The 21,134-nt window shown below is 35.9% G+C and overlaps 1 protein-coding gene across 9 annotated transcripts in view; it reads left to right on the top strand.

The window, feature by feature from the left end:
• Il33 (interleukin 33) overlaps positions 1 to 21,134 on the top strand; it is a 201,441-nt gene that overhangs the window by 168,436 nt on the left and 11,871 nt on the right. For 5 of the 9 annotated variants that reach the window (XM_071600623.1, XM_071600625.1, XM_071600626.1 and 2 more), the window contains one exon: positions 17,825 to 17,913. The exons of 2 other annotated variants lie outside the window; for them this stretch is intronic. The gene's annotated coding sequence lies outside the window, so the exon portion shown is untranslated. Of the gene's footprint in view, positions 1 to 7,711; positions 7,757 to 17,774; positions 17,914 to 21,134 lie in introns of all 9 variants that reach the window. 2 more of the 9 variants (XM_071600624.1, XM_071600627.1) reach the window with 2 other exon arrangements.

The following is a 21,134-nucleotide window of genomic DNA, read 5'->3' on the forward strand; positions in this document are numbered from 1 at the left end:
TGTGTGTATGTGTATTTGTTTGAGGGGGGTATCACAGATTGAACTTATGGACACTCAACCACTGAGTCACATCCCCAGCCCTATTTTGTATTTTATTTAGAGACAGGATCTCACTGAGTTGCCTAGGGCCTCACCATTGCTGAGGCTGGCTTTGAACTTGAGATCCTCCTGGCTCAGTCTCCTGAGACGCTGGGATTACAGGTGTGTGCCACCACATCAGGTCGCTGCAGTTTTTAATAGTGCTCAATGGACCACAGAGATGCTTCATTGGTTCTGCAAATATCTGTAGTTAATTTCACAGGTTCTGGGATTACTGTAAGACTGTACACATGCATTCATAGCACTATCAAAATTGTTTTTACTCATCTCAATAGACTAATTCATTATTCTTTTTGTTATCATGTATACATTGTATAATCATTGAATGAGGTCTAACACATCTACATCCTCAAATATTTATCATTTTTTAAATTTTTTATTCTAATTTGTTATATGTGACAGCAGAATGCATTATAATTCATATTACACATAGAGAGCACAATTTTTCATATCTCTGGGTGTATACAAAGTATATTCACACCATTCGTGTCTTCATTCATATACTTAGGGCCCCTCCCTTCCCTTCCCTTCCCCTCCCTCCCCTTGTTTCTATCTAGATTTCATTTAATCTTCCCATGCTCCCTCTCCCAACTCCACTATGAATCAGAGTCCTTATATCAGAGAAAACATTCGGCATTTATTTTTTGGAAATTGGCTAATTTCACTTAGCATATATTCTCCAACTCCATCCATTTACCTGCAAATGCCATAATTTTATTCTCTTTCATTGCTGAGTAATATTCCATTGTGTATATGTACCTCATTTTCTTTATCCAATTTTTGGGTCTTCTAGGTATGGAATCAACTGAAGGACATCTAGATTGGTTCCACAGTTTAGCCATTGTGAATTGTGCTGCAATAAACATTGATGTAGCTATGTCCCTGTAGTATACTGTTCTTAAGTATTTTGGGTAGAGACTGAAGAGTGGGATAGCTGGGTCAAATGGTGGTTCCATTCCCAGTTTTCCAAGAAATCTCCATACTGCTTTCCATAGTGGCTGCACCAATTTGCAGTCCCACCAGCAGTGTATGACTGTGCCTTTTTTCCCACATCCTCACCAACATTTATTGTAGTCTGTATTCTTAATACTGTCATTCTGACTGGAATAAGATGAAATCTTAGAGTAGTTTTGATTTGCATTTCTCTAATTGCTAGAGATATTGAACATTTTTTCATATATTTGTTGATTGATTATATATCACCTTCTGAGAAGCGTCTGTTCAGTTCCTTGGCCCATTTATTGATTGGGTTATTTATTTATTTATTTATTTATTTATTTATTTATTGGTTTTTAGCTTTTTGAGTTCTTTATATACCCTAGCGATTAGTCTGTATCTGATGTGCAAGTGATAAATATTTGCTCCCAAGCTGCAGGCTCTCTATTCACCTCATTGATTGTTTCTTTTGCTGAGAAGCAGCTTTTTAGTTTGAATCCATCCCATTTATTAATTCTTTAATGCTTGCACTATGAGAGTCTTATTCAGGACATAGGGGCCTAATCTAATATAATAGAGATTTGGGCCTACTTTTTTTTATATTAGATGCAAGGTCTCTGGTTTAATTCCTAGGTCCATGATCCGCTTTGAGTTGAGTTTTATGCATGGTGAGAGATAGGGGTTTAATTTCATTTTGTTGCACATGGATTTCCAGTTTTCCTAGCACCATTTGTTGAAGAAGCTATCTCTTCCCCAGTGTGTGTTTTTGGTGCATTTGGCTAATATAAGATAACTGTAATTATGTGGATTAGTCTCTGAGTCCTCTGTTCTGTACCATTGGTCTACCAGTCTATTTTGGTGACACTACCAAGACATTTTTGTTACTATTGCTCTGTGGTATAGTTTAAGTTCTGGTATAGTGATGCCACCTGCTTCACTCTTCTTACCAAGGATTGCTTTAGCTATTCAGGGTCTCTAATTTTTCCAGATGAATTACACAACTGCTTTTTCTATTTCTATAAGGAATGTCATTGGGATTTTGATTGGAATTGCATTAAATATATACATATATAAAATATTTCATCCTACGATGAGAGAAAACACTTTCTTAGCAGCACATGGATCCTTCTCTAAAACAGACCGTATATGCTTCGGGTAGTATGGTCATTTTGACAATATTAATTCTGCCTACCCAAGAACAAGGTAGATCTTCCCATCTTCTAAGTTCTTCTTTAATTTCTTTTGTTAGCATTCTGTAGTTTTCATTGTAAAGGTGTTTCACCTATTTCATTGGGTTGATTCCCAAGTATTTTGGGTTTTTGTTAAGGCTATTGTAAAAGAGGTGGTTTTCCTAGTTTCTCCTTCAGAGGATTTGTCACTGATATACAGAAATACCTTTGATTTATGGGTGTTGATTTTGTATCCTGCTCTTTCACTGAATTCATTTATTAGTTCTAGAAGTTTTCTGGTGGAATTTTTTGGGTCTTCTAGGTATAGAATCACATCGTTGGCAAACAGTGCTAATTTGAGTTCTTCTTTTTCTTCTGTATCCTTTTAATTTCTTTCGTATGTCTAATTGCTGTGGCCATTGTTTCAAGAACTGTGTTAAATAGAAGTGGTGAAAGAGGGCATCCCTGTCTTGTTCCAGTTTTTAGAGGGAATGCTTTCAATTTTCTCCATTTAGAATGATGTTGGCCTGGGGCTTAGCATAGATAGCTTTTATAATGTTGAGATATGTCCAGGTTATCCCTAGTTTTTCTAGTGTTTTGAACATGAAGGGGTGCTGTATTTTATGGAATGCTTTTCCTGCATCTATTGAGATGATCATATCATTCTTATCTTTAAATCTATTGATGTGATGAATTACATCTATTGATTTCTGTAAGTTGGACCAATCTTGCTTCCTTGGGATGAACCTCACTTGATCATGGTGCACTCTCTTTTTGATGTTTTTGTACTTGATTTGCCAGAATTGAATGGAGAATTTTTGCATCTATGTTCATTAGAGATAGTGGTCTGAAGTGTTCTTTCTTTGATATGTCTTTGTCTGGTTTTGGAATCAGGGTGATATTTGCCTCACAGAATGAGTTTGGAAGTGCTCTCTCTTTTTCGATTTCCTGAAATGAGTTGCAGAGTATTGGTATTAGTTTTTCTTTGAAGGTCTTGTAGAACTTAGCTGTGTATACATTCAGTCCTGGTCTTTTCTTGATTGGTAGGCTTCTGATGGTATCTGCTATTTCATCACTTGAAATTGATCTGTTTAAATTGTGTATATCATCCTGATTCGATTTGGGGAAATCATATGACTCTACAAATTTGTTAATGCCTTTGATATTTTCCAATTTATTGGAGTACAAGTTTTCAAAATAATTTCTAATCATCTTCTGTATTTCTATAGTGTCTACTGGATATTTCCTTTTACATCATATATGTTAGCAATTTAAGTTTTCTCTCTCCTTCTCTTCATTAGCACAGCGAAGGGTTTTCTACTTTTTTAAATTTTTTTCAAAGAATCAACTTTTTGTTTTGTCAATTTTTCAACTGTTTCTTTTGTTTTAATTTCATTGATTTCAGCTCTGATTTTAATTATTTCCTATCTTCTACTGCTTTTGGTGTTGATTTGTTCTTCTTTTTCTAGGGCTTTCATATGTAATGATAGGTCATTTATTTTGTTGACTTTTTCTTCTTTTAGGAATAAATTCTGTGCAATGAACTTTGCTCTTAGTATTGCCCATAGGGTCCCAGAGATTTTGATACATTGTATCCTTGTTCTCATTCACCTCTAAGAATTTTTTAATTTCCTCCTTGATGTCTTTTACAACCAATTGTTCAATTCAGTAGCACATTATTTAGTCTTCAGATGTTGGAGTGGCTTTTATTTTTATTTTATCATTAATTTCTAATTTCATGTCATTATGAATGCAGGATAGTACCTCTATTGTTTTTTTTACATTTGCTAAGATTTGCTTTGTGGCATAATATATGGTCTGTCTTAGAGAAGGATCATGTGCTGCTGAGAAGAAAGTGTTTTCTCTCATTGAAGGATGAAATATTTTATTTATGTTAGTTAATCTAAGTTATTGATTGTATTATTGAGTTGCATAGTTTCTTTGTTCAGTTTTTTTTTCATACAATCTATCCAGTGGTGAAAGAGGTGTGTTAAAGTCACCCAGAATTATTGTATTGTGGTCTATTTGCCTCTTGAAACTGAGAAGAGTTTGTTTGATGAATGTAGATGTAAATTTATATGGGACATATAAATTTACTATTGTTATGCCTTGTTGATGAATGGTTCCTTTAAACAGTATGAAATATCCTTCTTAATCGCTTTTGATTAACTTTGGCTTGAAGTCTACTTTATTTGATATGAGGATGGAATCCACTGCTTGCTTTGAGTGGTATGATTTTTTCCAACCTTTCACCTTCAGTCTGTGGATTTTTTTTTTCTATTAGATGAGTCTTTTGGAGACAGTATATTGTTGGGTCTTTTTTTTTTTTTTTTAATACAACCTTCTAGACTATGTCTTTTGATTGGTGTGTTTAGGCTATTAACATTCAGGGTTATTATTGAGACAAGATTTGTATTTCCAGCCACTTTGTTTAGTTTTGGTACTTGACTAGGTTTCTCCTTTGATTAGTTTTTCCTTTAGTGTAATACCTCCCTTTGCTGATTTTCATTGTTAGTTTTCAATTCCTCTTTATGGAATATTTTGCCAAGGATGTTCTGTAGTGCAGGTTTTCTAGTTGTAAATTCTTTTAACTTTTGTTTATCATGGAAGGTTTTTTATTTCATCATCAAATCTAAAGCTTAATTTTGCTGGATATAAGATTCTTGATTGGCATCCATTTTCTTTCAGAGCTTCATATATATTGTTCCAGGATCTTCTAGCTTTCAGAGTCTGGGTTGAAAAGTCTGCACAGAATCTAATTGGTTTCCTACTATATGTAATCTGATTGTTTTCTCTTGTGGCTTTTAAAATTCTCTCCCTATTCTCTATGTTAGTCATGTTCATTATGATTTGCCTGTGTGGATCTGTTGTGATTCTGTACATTTGGCATCCTATAAGCCTTTTGAATTTGGTTTTTCCAATTGATTTTTCATGTTTGGAAATTTTTCTGATATTATTTCATTGAATATATTGCTCATTCCTTTGATTTGGGACTCTGTTCCCTCCTCTATCCCAATAACTCTTAAATTTGGTCCTTTTTTTTGCCATCCCATATTTCTTGAATGCTCTACTCGTGGTTTCTTATCATTTTCACTGTGTTGTCTACATTCTTTTCAAGACTACATATATTGTCTTCATTATCTGAGGTCCTGACTTCTAAGTGGTCTAATCTATTGGTGAGGCTTTCAATTGAACTTTTAATTTGATTTATCGTTTCTTTCATTTTAAGGATTTCTGTTTGTTTTTTTTTTTAGAACTTCTATCTCACTATTGAAGTAATCTTTTGCTTCCAGTATTTGTTTATGTAGTTCTTTGTTGAAATGATCATCTGCTGTCTGTATTTTCTATCTTATATCACCCTCTAATTTAGAGAACATCTTAATCATGTACATCTAGAACTCCTTCTCTGTAATTTCTTCTGCTGTGCTGGCCATAGATTCTAATAATGTGGTATCTTGATTTGTTTGAGGCACTTTCTTCCCTTGTATTTTCATATTGCTTGTGTGTCTTCCCTTCTAGCTCTGTGGATCCAAGGCATTAGTGCATTAATATTTTTACCCAATAGGCTTATAGTGCCCTTATAGGGATCCAATACCTCTCCTTTGAGGTTACAGACAATGTTATCAGATCCTAATATAAATAGTATACATCCTAAAAACAAACATTTGCTATTAAGATGTTTACAGTTTGTTCACAATGTACAGAAATGGTAAATTCAATTATTATCTACAATATACTTAGTAGTAAAAGGGTTTACAGTTTCTGATGGTGGACAAAGACCAGGGGTGAGAAGTAGGATGATATACTGAGGAGGTAGGGAGTGAGGATATTGAGTTGCTATATCTTAGGAAGTGTGAAGGAGAAATATAAAGAGGAAAATTAGTAGCAGGAGAAGGGAGAGGAATTAATTTTGGGTAGACAAGTGAGAAGACAGTAGAGTACATAAAACAAACACACATATATATTAAGAAAGATAAAATATATTAAAATTGTAGAAATTGGTGGGATAAAAGAAAAAAAAGAATATACAACACAACTTTAATATACTATTCAGACATCCCAGTCCCCAAAATACTAATTCATGCAAAGTACTTGGTTTCACATATGTTGGGGATGCGAGGGTGGGAGAATAGAGAGGGAGAGGGGGAAAAAAAGAAAAAAAAAATCTTGAAGGAAGAAACAGGATTGTTTTGGTTGGCAATTCCTGTCTTTCCTGCTTCCCTCTCATCCAATAGGTGAGGTTGTCTGTTGTTAGCTGGTGTCTCTGCCCTCAGGGTGGTAAAGTTAACCAGGGTGTCACTATGCAAGGGTAGCAGCTGCTGGGGTGGGGTAGGGTTAGAAACTAGGTACCTGGCTAGCTGAAGTTCCAAAACTGGAAGTTGTCCCCCACTGAAGATGGTGATGAAGATGACCCAAGATGGAGGTGTGTGCTTTCAGCAGTGGGCTGTCTCATCGTTTGTGGGGAACTGAGCAGTGGCATTGGAGATGAGCTCGTGCAGTGTGTGGCTGTTGGCTGACTTCAGAGCCTGTGTGAAGTTCTCGGGTGCAGGCAGGCTACTGGGCATAGTATTTCCACTTCTGCAGATTCCCAAGAATGCAGTGACCAGGGAATCCCCACGTTGGTAGATGGGGTTCCACATGGGAGTGGTGTCAGTCATTTCTGCTCAAGTGGGTGGCTGAAAGCTCTGTGTGGGTGTTGATGGTGCCCACTTAGGTACCCAGTAGTCCTGCATGGGCCCCCAGCCCTATTTTATATTTTATTTAGAGACAGGGTCTCACTGAGTTGTTTAGTGCCTCCCCATTGCTGAGGCTGACTTTGAACTTGCGATACTCCTGCCTCTGCTTAATTCATTATTCTTAGTGACTGAAATTACAACCTTCTCTTTTTTCTTTAATGTTCTTCAGTTTCCTAGTTAATGTATCAAAATGTAGTCCTATCCTTTCCTTTTCCTTTTCCCTTCTCTCTTTTTCCTGCTTAGGATTCACTGGTATTCTTATGTCTGAAGAGTGGGATCTTTCTAAAATTCTGGAAAGCTCTCAGTCATTATATCTTCAAATATAGTTCCTTCTCTATTCTATCATTTCCTTCTATGATTGCAAAGTAGATAGACATTAGACTGTCTCATTCTTATCCTCCAAATTCTCCTATCTCATTTTTCATATTTTCCATCTCTACGTGTATCTGGATTGTATTTTTAAAAAAGTCTTCAAATGTATTTTCCATTCACCAACTCTCTTCACCCATGTCAAATCTGCTGCTTCATTGAGGTTTGGGGCTTTTTTTTTTTTGGTTTGGTTTTGGTTTTTAAAAGGAAAAAGAAGTGACTTATTTCTTTGCTAGCAAAGGAGAGACACAGGGAGCTCCTGTCCTAAAATCTGTGATTCTGCTCATCAGGGGGAACAGGGACCTCTTAAAGAAGTGATTCAAAGATTACAGTCCAGGTGTTCTCTGTCTGGAGTTATAATTCACTTGTTAATTTGAGAGATGGTATTTTTTTTTTTTTTAGATCTCCTGGTGTCATCTGGAAAGTATGAATTCCTTCATTCCTGTGGTATGTGTGTGCAAATAACTCTGCATAGGGTGGGGAAAAAAGGTATTCCTGCCCCCCCCCCCCCCAGATTAGAGAGGGAGATTAGGAAAGGGAAGGGAGAGAGGAAGAGAAAGAAACATGTCCATTTGAAAAATAAGTCACAGTAAAGAGCAGCAAGGGCTATATTCAAGGCATAAATATTTTGCTTTGTTCACTGCTGTATCTCCAGTACCTAGCCCAACACAGACAAAATATTTTTATTTTTATTTTATTGTTGTTGTTATTGTTAAGCAGCACTCTGTGCATTACCACTGTTACACTTCACCACTGTAAATTTTTATATTTCATTTCCAAGGAAATGGGCAGTAACATCTCCAAAATGCTTCCTTGTGGACACAGGCAAAGTTGGGGGAAGTAACCTTAAGTCCTTGTCCTCTATCAGGTGGATCATGGACAGTTAAGGATTTTTAGCATCAAAGCAGTACAGAAGTCCATGGTTGCAGTTGGCAGGTGACTATAACACATACATAGGGCAGAGATCATGCACATGGACAACTGTGTCACAACTTGACTGTGTTCAGTTTCCTTTTTCTTAAAATAGAGTGATTGATGGACCATCCTGTACAGTTAAGGAAGAGAGGGTGGGAGTTCCCTGAAGCAAAAGGAGCTTTGGCAGTTGCTGGGATGGTTCGCTAGGTCCTTCCCTTTACTCACATAAACAGCTCCTCTGGTTTAGCCCAAGGTAAACTCACCCCATCTCCTAATTCTTCAGCAGTTGACTCAACAAGCTCACCAGCCACTTGCATCCTCAGCATGGGAGGCAGTTTTCTCAGAGTACCAGACCTACCCCTAAAAAACCAGAACAGGAGCTGCTCTTGGGTCCCTTTGTTGTCACCAATTTGTTACCAAAAGCTTGGTCCTTGTCCCCAATGCAAAACCAATGAGGACACGGTTTTGAGAAAAAGGAAAAAGAAGTTTTATTGCTTTGCTAGCAAAGGAGGAAACACAGGGGGCTCCTGTCCCAGAGGCTCTGATTCTCTGTTGAGTTTTGATATCATTTTTTTTTTAATTTCTAGGTCCCTGTTTGTCTTGTCAATCTTTTTTACAACACTATCTATACATATTAAAATCAGTCATTTTTATGTCATTTCTGATTATTCTAATACATGAAGACTTTACAGTTGGTTTCTGCTATGGGCTTTTATCATAGTGCCTAGAATTCTTCTTTGCTTTATAAATTTTGACTATAAACTACTCATTTTCCCTGGAAATTTTCCTATGAGAATATCTGGTGGCTTGCAATTCTAGCTGAGTTATTTTTTAAGATGGGGAAACTCGGAGTTCAAAAACTGAAGGGATCTGAGGGGAGGGAAAAGACCCAGGTTTACTAAGCTTAGGAAAGGAGGCCATCCTACTTCTGTTTTTTCAAAAATCACTAAGGACTTGATCTGCTACACAAGCTGGGCTTCCAAAGTGTGTGAGACATGGAGAGGAGGATGGGAATGGAGTGGAAAATAAAACAATGTGTATTGAACAAGCCACAAGCCAGCCAGAAAGTCAGCTTCTTTTAAAGCTTCTGAAAGAGTATTGATCCAAGAACAAGAAGACCTGGGTTCTGGTAGACTGATCCCTATAAAACCATCATTTCTGTACTTCAAAAATAGTAGTGTCAGGGATGAGGTTGTGGCTCAGCGGTAGAGCACTCGCCTAGCACATGCGAGGCCCTGGGTTCGATCCTCAGCAGCAAATCAAAATAAATAAATAAAATAAAAGTATTGTATCTAACTACAACTAAAAAATAAATATTTAAAAAATAACAGTAGTGTCAATTTCTTTCAGCTCAACACAAAGTTCCAGCTCCACTCCTCTGTAGATTCCTCTGTAGATCTTGGGAATTTGAACAGGGTCCCCACATATTTTTAGTAGGTGATACCTGCCTTACTTATAGAGGTTTTTTAAGGACTGATCCAAATTACAGAATGACTTACCAAGTGCCTTCTATGGAAAGTTTCTGGAAAAATAAATATTACTGAGGCACAACCCTGGTTCCCAAGAAGGTAGCAGTCCAGTGGAGCAGACATACATACACAGAGTTGGCTATGGTAAGCAAGTAAGACGTAAGCAATAAAGTCTATTTCATTTTGGGTTTTTAGGGAAATAAAGATTTGAACTAGGCTCCAAGAGTTAGGTTGAAGCTTCCCAGACAAATAACAAGAAGCACCACTAGCAAGAACAGTCTGAACAAAGGTATGGAGGTATGAAAGCACATGAGGAACTGAAGAATGGTAAATTAATCTAGTCATCTGAAAGGTAGAGGCTATGAAGGGAGAGATAAGGTGATAAAAGTTGATGGAGCACATAGTGTCAATGTATAAAAATGACTGGGTAATATTGCATCCAGAAAAAACATGGAAAAGTACAGAACTGGTTTATAAGTGTCAAGTGCTATTCAACTTAAAGACATGCAAGGGCATGAAAACTCAACAAAATGATGAATGAAATTTAAGACCTAGGAATTCAACCCATTCTACCAATCCTCCCCATAAGCTAAAAGAAAGAGCCAGATGAACTTGATATTAGATTCTAGCTTTGCTTCTTATTATATATATAGTCTTTTGCAAGACAATCTCTCTGAGCCACTATTTCCTTTTTTTTTTTTTTTTTTTTTTTTTTTGAGACAAGGTCTTTCTTGCTAATTTGTCCAAGCTGGCCTCAATTTTGCAACCCTCCTGCCTCAGTCTCCCAAGTAGGTGGGATCGCAGGCAGGACCCACCATATCAGTTCCTCACTTCTAAAAGGGAGACAATCATATTAAAACTTCAGGATTAAGATGACAATTAGAGATAAAGCATCTGGCCCATGTAACATACCAAAAACACAGTAGCCTCTATCATTACCACCAACAACACCATTATTAAGAGTCTGAACTAATGCAAACTCCTGGCTGGTTTCATTTCTTCTCTCTTATTGCCCTCCAGCTGTTCCTCACATGGCAGCCTAATTTAAAACCAAAAAACAAATCACATCCATATTACTTGAAACGTTTCTTTGGCTTCCCATGCACTTTAAATAAAATCCAAGCTTCTTCATCTGGCCTCTAGGGTCAGCTCAACCTAGCTTCTGTCCCCTTCCACTGTCAATCCCATGGCATTAAGCTTTCCCCAAAACCCACTGATCCAGCCACGCTGGCCCCCTTGGTTCCCTAAATACTTCAGGTTCTGACCATCTCAGGGCCTTTCCTCTGGATTTTCTCTGCTCAGAAAGCACCTGCTTCCTATCCCTTCCACATGTTCTTTGGATGTTTGGGATGCGTCTTCAGTGTCAACTTATCTGACTACACTATCATAATATTATTCTACTCCTTTATCTTCTGCCCCAATTTATCACTGCTCACTAATATTTATATAACAATATTTATATGACCAAGAAATATTTTGCTTTGTTCACTGCTATGTCTCTAGTACCTAGACCAATACTAGACAAAGTATTTGATTTATTATTGTGATGCAGCACTCTGTGCATTACCACAAAGAGATTCAAATCTAACACTATTAAAGGCCTCAGGACATCAGGGAGGTTAGGATTTTCGTACAATGATTGCCAGTTGTGTTTCTTTTCAAATCATTTAACTACTTTCTTGGGCATTATAGGGTAAACTTCCTCTTTTATGTATTATCCAAATTTTCCATAATAACTATGTATTTTTAATAAAAGTTTTTATTAACTGCATTTTAATGACAAGACTCATCAGAGGAAATCAATCTTATTTTTTAAATTTTTTGAAGTATAATTCACAATAAGGAAAGAAAATTCAACAGCCAACCTAACACTTTTAAGCAGATCAGTATTTTAAAAGAGGGCAATTACTAGTCAAAGAGCACTACCTAAAATATAAAAGAAGGTGAGTGATTCAAAATTATTTTCAAGTTGCTCAGAGGTAGATAACACGATAAAGTCAAATGAAATTTTCATGTAGTGTCCCACAGGAAGAAGAGCATAAGGAGTATTCATGGGCATGGGAGGAGAATGTTTCAGAAGAAATGACATACATTTAAATTAGGGAGAAAACCTAACAGATTTTAATCTATCAAGAAACTATATCTTAAATAGAAATTTACTACTTGGCCATTTATCTCTGAACAACAACAAAATGTAGGAGATAATATTAATGCTAATGAAATACCTAGTCCCTGGCATAAAATGGGCATTCAGTACTTACTGAATATAAGTTTCTTGAAGCCTTCTCCAGTCTAAGAGGCAACCATATACATCTGCAATTTTGGAAAGGAATGTATCACACACATTTTGTCATTGTTAATCAGAGGGGAATGCCTCCTTTCATCATTGCCTGTGTTGTTGTCACCTTTGGAGATTTCAATGACTGTTTTCATGACTCTAGCACTCTTCAACAGCTCACTCAGAAATCTCATTCTGACCACTATTTTCACCAGAACATTTCAAATAGTTCTATGGCATTTAGTACATTCAGATTGTTTTGCAAGTGCTCTACCATCTACTTCCAAAACTTTTTTTTCCCTCTTAATAAAACTGAAACTCTGTACCACCGAACAATAACTCCCTATTCATTAGGTGATTGAATTTCTTATATTCTCCAAGGAGCTGTTTTAGATTTTTTTCCCAAGTATTCTCAAAAGTTCAAATAAATTATTTTCCTGTTCGTCTCTGACTCTTTCACAATTTACATTACTAAAAAGATTGATGTCATTTTATAAAATCCTCGGGTTCGCATCCCAGACCTTAAAACTTCATAACTTCTCCCTTCTCTCACTTTTCCTTCTTGCCTACAAGTAGGATGACTCCTCCTTTAAAAATTTGTCCCTTCCTCTACTATTCTTCTCTCTTATCTATCTCCTCCATGATTATCATATAGATTCTTTTTATCTCTTTTCATTGACTCTTTTCTTATTGAAACATTCCCAAGAGTCCCACATCACAAAAAATATCAATGATAACAATATTTTAAAAGATGTATTGAGTTTCTGCTATGTGCCATCATCCATGCCAACTGCTTAAAATACATCTTATCTGATTCTCACAACAACCTTATGAGCTTAAATTATTATGAAGAAATTCATTCTTATGAAGAAACTGTGGTTTTATTTTTCATTTGTTCTTTCTAGATACACATGAAAGTAGAGTGTATTTTGACATTATACATACATAGAATGAGTAAAACTTGTTCCAGTTAAGATCCCCATTATTGCCAGACATAGTGGTACATACCTGTAACCCCAGCAGCTCAGGAGACTGAGGCAGGAGGATAGTGAGTTCAAAGCCAGCCTCAGCAAAAGGGAGGAGCTAAGCAACTCAGTGAGACTCTGTCTCTAAATAAAATACAAAAAAGGGCTGGGGATGAGGCTCAGTGATCAAGTGCTCCTGAGTTCAATCCCTGGTACCAAAAAAAAAAAAAAAAAAATCCCATTATTGTGGTTGTATCTGATGGGGAGTTACATTGGTCATGTATTCATATATATGGATAGGAAAAATATGCCTATTCATTCTACTGCCTTTTATATTTCCATTCCTCCCTTCCCTTCATTTCCCTTTGTCTAGTCCAATGAACTTCTAATCATCCCCTGTGATTAACATCCACATAAAATCAGAGAGAACATTCTGCCATTGTGCCAACCCTAAAAACCAGCAAGGGGCAATGGGGAATTAAGAAAGACACACAAACATTTACAAACAGAAAGGTGGAACCAGATGGGACACTGACCTCTGATGGAAGAACAGTGATCCAGAGCTAGCACAGCATATTTCTTATATAGGATTTATCATCAAGAGATTATTTGTGGGAAAGTTTTTGCAAATTATGCAGGCTTGAAGGTTGCAGCAATTGCAAGATATTGTGGTTATCTTGTTATGCTCAGAATTCTCTATCCCTGGCAGCTGGTGTCTGAGCTCAAGGTCAAGACTGTTATTGTTCTATACCTTTGCACAGAACTTTCTCAGGCAGAGCATTACCATAACGACTGGGCAATCTCATCTTGTCCTGCACCTTTGCACAGAACATTCCCAGGGCAAAGCACAGCCACATCTATGAGGCAGTCAAAGACCATGGTCCAAGTCACCTCTCTCTACACCTCTGGTTGTTTGTGATTGGCTTATATCATTTAACATTATATTCTCCATTTCCATTCATTTACCGGTGAATGCCATAATTTCATTCTTCTTTATGGCTGAGTAATAATATTCCATTGTGTATATATACCTCATTGTTTTTTATCCATTCATCTGTTGTAGGGCACCTAGGTTGGTTCCATTGCTTAGCTATTGTGAATTGAGCTGCTATAAATGTTGAAGTGGCTGCATCACTGTAGTATACTGACTTTAAGTCCTATATAGTTCTGTGGGGTCAAACGGTGATTCCATTCCAAGTTTTCTAAGGAATCTCCATATTGCTTTTCAGAGTGGCTCAGTTCCACCAGCAATGTATAAGTGAACATTTTCCCCCACATCCTTGCCAACATTTATTGTTACTTCTACTCTTGAATATTGCCATTCTGGCTGGGAATATCTGTGTAGTTTTGATTTGCATTTCTTTAATTGCTAGAGATATTGAACATTTTTTCATATATATTTTGACCATTTGTGTTTCTTCTTCTGTGGCTTGTTAAGTTCTTTAGGCCATTTATTTACTTTAGTTGTTGATAGACTTTTATTTTATTTATGTATTTATATGCGGTGCTGAGAATCAAACCCAAGGCCTAACACATGCCAGGCAAGTACGCTACCACTGAGCCCCAGCCCCAATCCCTAGGCCATTTATTGATTGGGCTATTCAGTTTATTTTTGGTGTTAAGTTTTTTGAGTACTATGTATATGCTAGAGATTAATACTCTGTCTGAGATGCTGGTGGTAAAGATTTTCTCCTTTTCTGTAGGCTTTCTGTTCACATTCTTGATGGTTTTCTTTGCTATAAAGAAGTCTTTTAGTTTGACACTGTCCCCCTTATTGATTATTGGTTTTATTTCTCATGCTTTAGGAGAAAAATGAAGGGAAGGGAGGAATGGAAATATAAAGACAATAGAATGAATCAGGCATATCTTCCTTATTAAGGAAGTCGGTTCTTAAGCCAATATGGTGGAAAGTTGATCCTACTTTTTCTTCTAGTAGGTGCAGAGTCTGTGGTCCTTGATCCACTTTGAGAGTAGTTTTGTGCAGGGTGAGAGATACAGCTTCAAATTCATTCAACTACATATGAATTTCTAGTTTTCTCAGCACCATTTGTTAAAGAGGCTACCTTTCCTCCAATGTATATTAATGACACCTGTGTCTAGTATGAAATAACTGCATTTATGTGCCTTCTATTCTGTTCCATTGGTCTTTGTGTTGGTTTTTTTTTTTTTTTTTGCCAATACCATGCTGGGTTTTTTCTTGTTATTGTTGTTGTTGTTTTGTTTTGTTTTACTGTAGCTCTGTAGTATAATTTAAGGTTTGGTATTGTGATGCCTCCTGCATCACTTTTTTTGCTAAGGATTGCTTTGGCTATTCTGGGCCTTTTATTTTTTCAAATGAATTTTTCTATTTCTATGAAGAACATCATTGGAATTTTAATAGGAATTGCATTAAATCTTTATGAAACTGTGGCTTTAGAAACATCAAATAACTCTCTCAAGATATCTAGGTAGTAAGCAGAATCTCCCATGCTCCATACTATTCTCTCGCGATACCCTCCTTTTTTTCTCTCTCTCTCTCTCATTTTTTTTTTCTTTATTTGCATACTTCTTGAAAAAGTTTCACTTCCTCCTCCTCCTGTCTAGACAGTCTACTGTAGTTGTTTTGTGATTCCCATCATAGCTCTACCACTCGATGCCAGATATTTATGTTGTTTTGAGACAGTGTTCTCCCTTCATCTCTTCATTTCTCTGCTTCTCTTTCTGGTTTTCTTTTCTGACTCTTTTTCCTATCTTTATCCTTCAAATGTAAGATCTCCAGAGTTCCATCTCTCCACAGCTTTCTCTTCCTGTTCCACACTTAGCCAAGCCAATCTCATTTATTCCCACACCAGCAACTATCATGCTTTCACAATTGAAGAGCAAATCCACATAGTTAATTCTAGTCTCCTCCAACCCAATTCCAGCCCCCTGCTGAAATTTCCTAATAGTTCTTTCAAAGTACCTCAAAACTCTATGTGCCCCATATCTAACTCACTTCCTTCCTGTTTCTACCCATGAATTCCTCACCTGAGTCAGTCACCTATCATTAACCACTGGCCCCATCTTCACATCCCTTCACTACCCTGATTTCCCTTTTACTCAGTACATAGCTGGCACATCCTCATACAAAAAAAGCTATGGAGACACTGTGATGGACATATCCCTGAGCCACGAGGAGAATCTAGTTCTAATCCTGGCTTAATTGTTAAGCAGCTACCTGACTCAGTGGAGCTGGAACTGGGAAATGTGAAGCCCTTTCTCACACCAAAGACTCTATGAAGTGCTTGCAGCACTCATTCACCTTTAATGCCTTCTTATTAGTCCAACTAACATTGTCCTAACTGTCCTCACTGCATTTTGCCTGGACTATTTTAATTGGCCACCTGTCTGGTCTTCTTTCCTTTCTTCTCCTTATTTCCTTTCTTTGGATGGTGTTTCCCACAGTAAAAAAATATATATATATTCATAAAACATACTCTAAATGATGTTTCTCACTTGGTTAAATTGATTAAATATTTTCATATAATATCTGAAAACATATTTATGGACAAAACATGTCACTAACAAAGTCTGAAGATAAATGGCACTGGGGAAAATATTCTAACATATACCATGGACAAGAATTTAATTTCTTGATTTAAAAAGAGTCCTATGAATAATTTTCAGAAATAGACAACACATATGTTTTTTATAAATGTTCAACTTCACTAAATAAAAAATAAAATTCAAAACTATAAGATATTTTCTACTCTTTAGAAAGGTAAACATGTTAAAGGTGATGGCAGCCATTGCTTCTTCAGGGATGGGGAAAAGAACACTCTCCTGAACTGTTAACAAAATATAAACCAATACTAATTTTGTAAGTCAATAGGTAACATCTATCAAACTATGTACCCTTTAATCTAGCAATTCTCTGATTAGGAATTTATTCTACCAATGAACTTAAAAATATTTTCCAAGGGACTATGGTTGTAGCTCAGTGATAGAACACTTTCCTGGCATGTCTGAGGCACTAGGTTCATTCCTCAGCACCACATAAAAGTAAATGAATAAAATAAAGGTATTGTTTCCACCTACAAATTAAAAAATTTTTTAAAAAATATTTTCCAAGAATCTCTCTCTCTCTCTCTGTCTCTCTCTCTGTCTCTCTCTCTCTCTCTCTCTCTCTCTCTCTCTCACACACACACACACACACACACACACACTAGTGGTTGCAACACTGATGTTAGGAGAAAAAAGAAACAAAGGAATGGATGGATAGACAGAAGGAAGGAAAGAAAAGAAAAGCCTGAACTTGCCAACATGTTAATCAAGAAAGGACTAGTTAAAATATTTATATGATTGAAGGTTATTTAGAATGTTACTTTTAAAAGAACATTTGTGACATGTGGAAATGCTCATGATATAGTGTTAGTAGAAAAACAGAAAAAAAAACAGCTTATAAAATATTTGCAGTATGGCACTATTTTTATCTGATATCTGTATATATGTTAACATTGAAAAATAAATGTCAAGATTCACAGCATATATGATTTCCTGTTATTTATACATTTTCCAAGTACAAATACATCATTTTTGTAGTTAGAAAAAAATTACTTGTTTTCAACTTTCTATAGAAAATAGAAAGTCAATTAAACTGTCTGTGCCCTTGTATATTCTGTATTCCAGAAGAGACACTACCTAGAGTTCACGTCTTGGAGGTTATAAAAATTAATAATTAATTAAGCATAACTCTTTGGAAATACTATAGCTACAATAATCTGAAAGCTCTCTATAGGATTTGGCTGTAGGAAAAAGATTTATTCCCACACATTGTAATTTATTCAACCACTTCTATTTGCTTTGCCTCATTCATCAAGTGCTGTCACCTAATATTGCATAATCCATGTCTGTGTGTATATTTAAGTAGAATTGGAATGTAACTTCGTTAACTATTACCAAGTGCTGACTACAGGAAACCACATCAGCTGAGAGTAGCCCTTCACATTTACGATTTAGGTGAGTATTATAACCAGTGTGCAAGAATATTTGTTGTCTGTTACTGGAAAAAGCAGCAAAAAAGAACCTATGGTGTTTATATTGCAATATGTTCTGAAATACTAACATTAAAAAGAGAATAAAGAAAGAGCAAATTTGAGTCTGAAGAAAGTGAAAATAGTATAAAAATAGTTATCATACTTAGCAAAGTAAAAGGTTTGTAGGTTATTTTTCAGAACAGCATTTGAAAATATTTCTGGATTATACTTTGGTTTATGTAACTCTAAAAAGGTGTTGACTTTCTCTGTGTTCATCATAAATGCAGTGTTTTCCAGCTTCTTGTTAAACTATGCAAGCTAATGATGATTTAGAATAGAATTCTTCCAAAGGTGTTCTCTCGCTAGTCCAGAGGAATAATAGTGGTGGGAAAAAATGTTATGATATCAACTAATTACTGAAAACAATTAGGTCAATAAAGATAGCTATTGATTTTCTTCAATGAAGGACTACCAACATCTTCATGATACTAATTTGAGCTCTGGTTCTCTAAGAGATAGGATACAGATTGGAACACAAAGTTTTATTTGAAAATGCAAATTTTTTTTAATGACCAGGATACTTTTTTTAATGACCAGGATAATTTTTCCCTAGGGCATGTGTAGCTTTGGATAAAAGAGAAAACAAACAAAAATTATCATAGCGATGCAGTCTTCATGTTAATAAAGTGTGACCTCAATACCTACTGTGTGCAGGATACTATTTCAACTATTTTCTGTGTAATTTAAAATTTAACTATAATAGGATTACCTAACCTGTACTATTCCATGTATTATGTCATAAACTAGCTACTGTTAATGTAAAATTCAACCCTATTTAAAAGGAAATAAGAAAGACATTTATTCTGAGCCAAATATAAGTGAACATGGCCCAGATTACCTGAAATTACATGTTCCAAAGTGAAAGGGGTTACATAAACTTTACAGCCAAAGAACAAAGAGTTTTACAAACTAATACATTCAACAAATGAATCAGTGTCGGTGTTAGGTAGGCAGGCCATAGCAAAGCAGGGATATCTTTCCTATGGATATCATTATGTTATAGCATTCTTAGCTTTGGGGTTGGTAGAGGCTAGAGGTCTTCTAAGCTTAACAACATAGTCTGAGAAGTTTACATAATAGTGGTGAGCATATTATGTCAGATACAGAGGTTAAAGTGAATGACTACTTATCTAAATAATCTAAGATAGCCCAAGATAATTTGGGCTTTCAAACTACAAAATTCCCATATTTCTACAATCAGGATGTTCTATTCAGCCAAGGTCAAACAGTCTGCAGGATTTTGAGTATAGATACAGCTTCTTCAGTTTCACATCCCATATTCAGAAATTTATTATTTCAAAGAAGTTGGACAACTGCTTGTGTAGAAGAAAAGCTGGGTGTTTTAAGTGAAATTCCCAGTTCTTTCCCCTGACTACCCCCACTACATTTTGAAGAGGGAGGGGCCATAGAATGGGGATGGAAGGAGACAGAATGGAGAAGTGCTCACATTAAGATGGTAGTCAATAGACTAGATTATGCTCACAGCTGTTTTTGTGAGCCTAGGCAAGGCATCTTCCAGAATCTCAATCTACTCATTTGTAGGGTGAGGGACTACAACTATAAGGTTCTCTGCTTCTCAGCATTCTCGATCAATAAAGGTGGGAGAATCAGAGAAAGAAGTAGGATTTATCTGATGTCCTCAAGCAGTGTAAGGATAATATCCACTCCAAGACAAAATTGAGGGGCATAACAGGGAGTCTTCCTTTGAGGATTTTGCTCAAGGGGACTGACTATAAATAAGCAACTTGCATATAAGATTCTAGCTCCACCTAGAGAAGATAATTTGGAATTTCAACCTGTGTAGAGTTATCTACAGACAAAAACAAAGGTGTATGATGTTTATCTTCTAAAGAATCCTCTAACCCAGAGACTCCTCTCTTACTCAGCTAGAAGAGCTGATACACCTGAAGTTTAGAAAAGGTTTAAATTATACCCACTTCTTAGCTAATTTGTGGGGTTTTTTTTTAAATGTAACAAAATAGGAGTTCAATGCTTTAAAAAAAATCAATAATCATTGGCAGAATTTCAGGCAAAGTCAACTGGAGAAGTCCTACTCTTCCAGAAACCACAATACTGCCATACCTTGATTATGAAGCCAGCTTGTAGTATCATATTGAAAGAATAAAAAGCTTTCCACAATTTATGATGGAGAATTCCATATTCTTTCAATATGACAATGCAATCCAGCTTGTTCAAGGTATAACATCCATTGGTAATCCTTTCCTGAACTAAGTATTAAGTTGGAAGCTGCAAGATGGTGATTTTTCTAGTTTTATCATTCCTTCTGTAATGAATAGATCCCTTTCTATTCATTCATTGTCAAGAAATGCCATATATTTGTGGGTTTCTTATTAACCCATCAAGTCCCATCATTCCAGATGTGGGACACTTATGAAAACAAATTAAGCAATGAATATACAACTTTTGGTAACTTTTGAAACAATTATGTTTTTAGAGTTCTATTATTTTGGTAAAAGTAATAGGTGAATGATTAAAGTGTTTGAAAACATATATTTCATATATACAGAAGTATATATAAGGAATATATATATGTGTGTGTGTGTGTGTGTGTGTGAGATCTAGATTGTGACTTCCAACCTATTTTAATGCATCTATGTTGATTTTGTTGAAATATTCACAGAGCTGAAAACGTGGAACCTAATGAGTTAAATGCTTATAGTCAATTACCATCATTATTCTTTTTGATATTCAAATAATGCCAAATTTGGCCAGTGGGAAACACTTCAAGGCAGCTCATGTATGCTTTTGAAACAATAATGCTTTCTGGCACAAAGAATGTTCCATGTTTACTACTATTTTCCCAGTCTCAGATCTGGAGTAGATCTTGAGATTTCTTCTGGCAGAAATATTTAGAAACTAAGATATGGGCACACATTTATTGCTGGGAGTTGGTTTATTGATTAAGTTTTAATATTTATAGGGTTTTTTCTTGGGCTTCTTTAATTTTATATTTGTATCTCCTTTCCCCTACAATGAAAACCATATAGCATCAATATGTCTTCTATTTTTTATGTACTACAGTATAACTAAACAATCTCAGAATTTCAATACTGGTATTACCACTAATAATAAACATAACTAAAGTTTAAATTTCTTTGCAGTTCTATCTGTTTTATGGCTATA

The sequence above is a fragment of the Marmota flaviventris genome, chromosome 13, assembly GCF_047511675.1.
Source record: "Marmota flaviventris isolate mMarFla1 chromosome 13, mMarFla1.hap1, whole genome shotgun sequence".
In the NCBI taxonomy this organism is placed as follows: domain Eukaryota; kingdom Metazoa; phylum Chordata; class Mammalia; order Rodentia; family Sciuridae; genus Marmota; species Marmota flaviventris.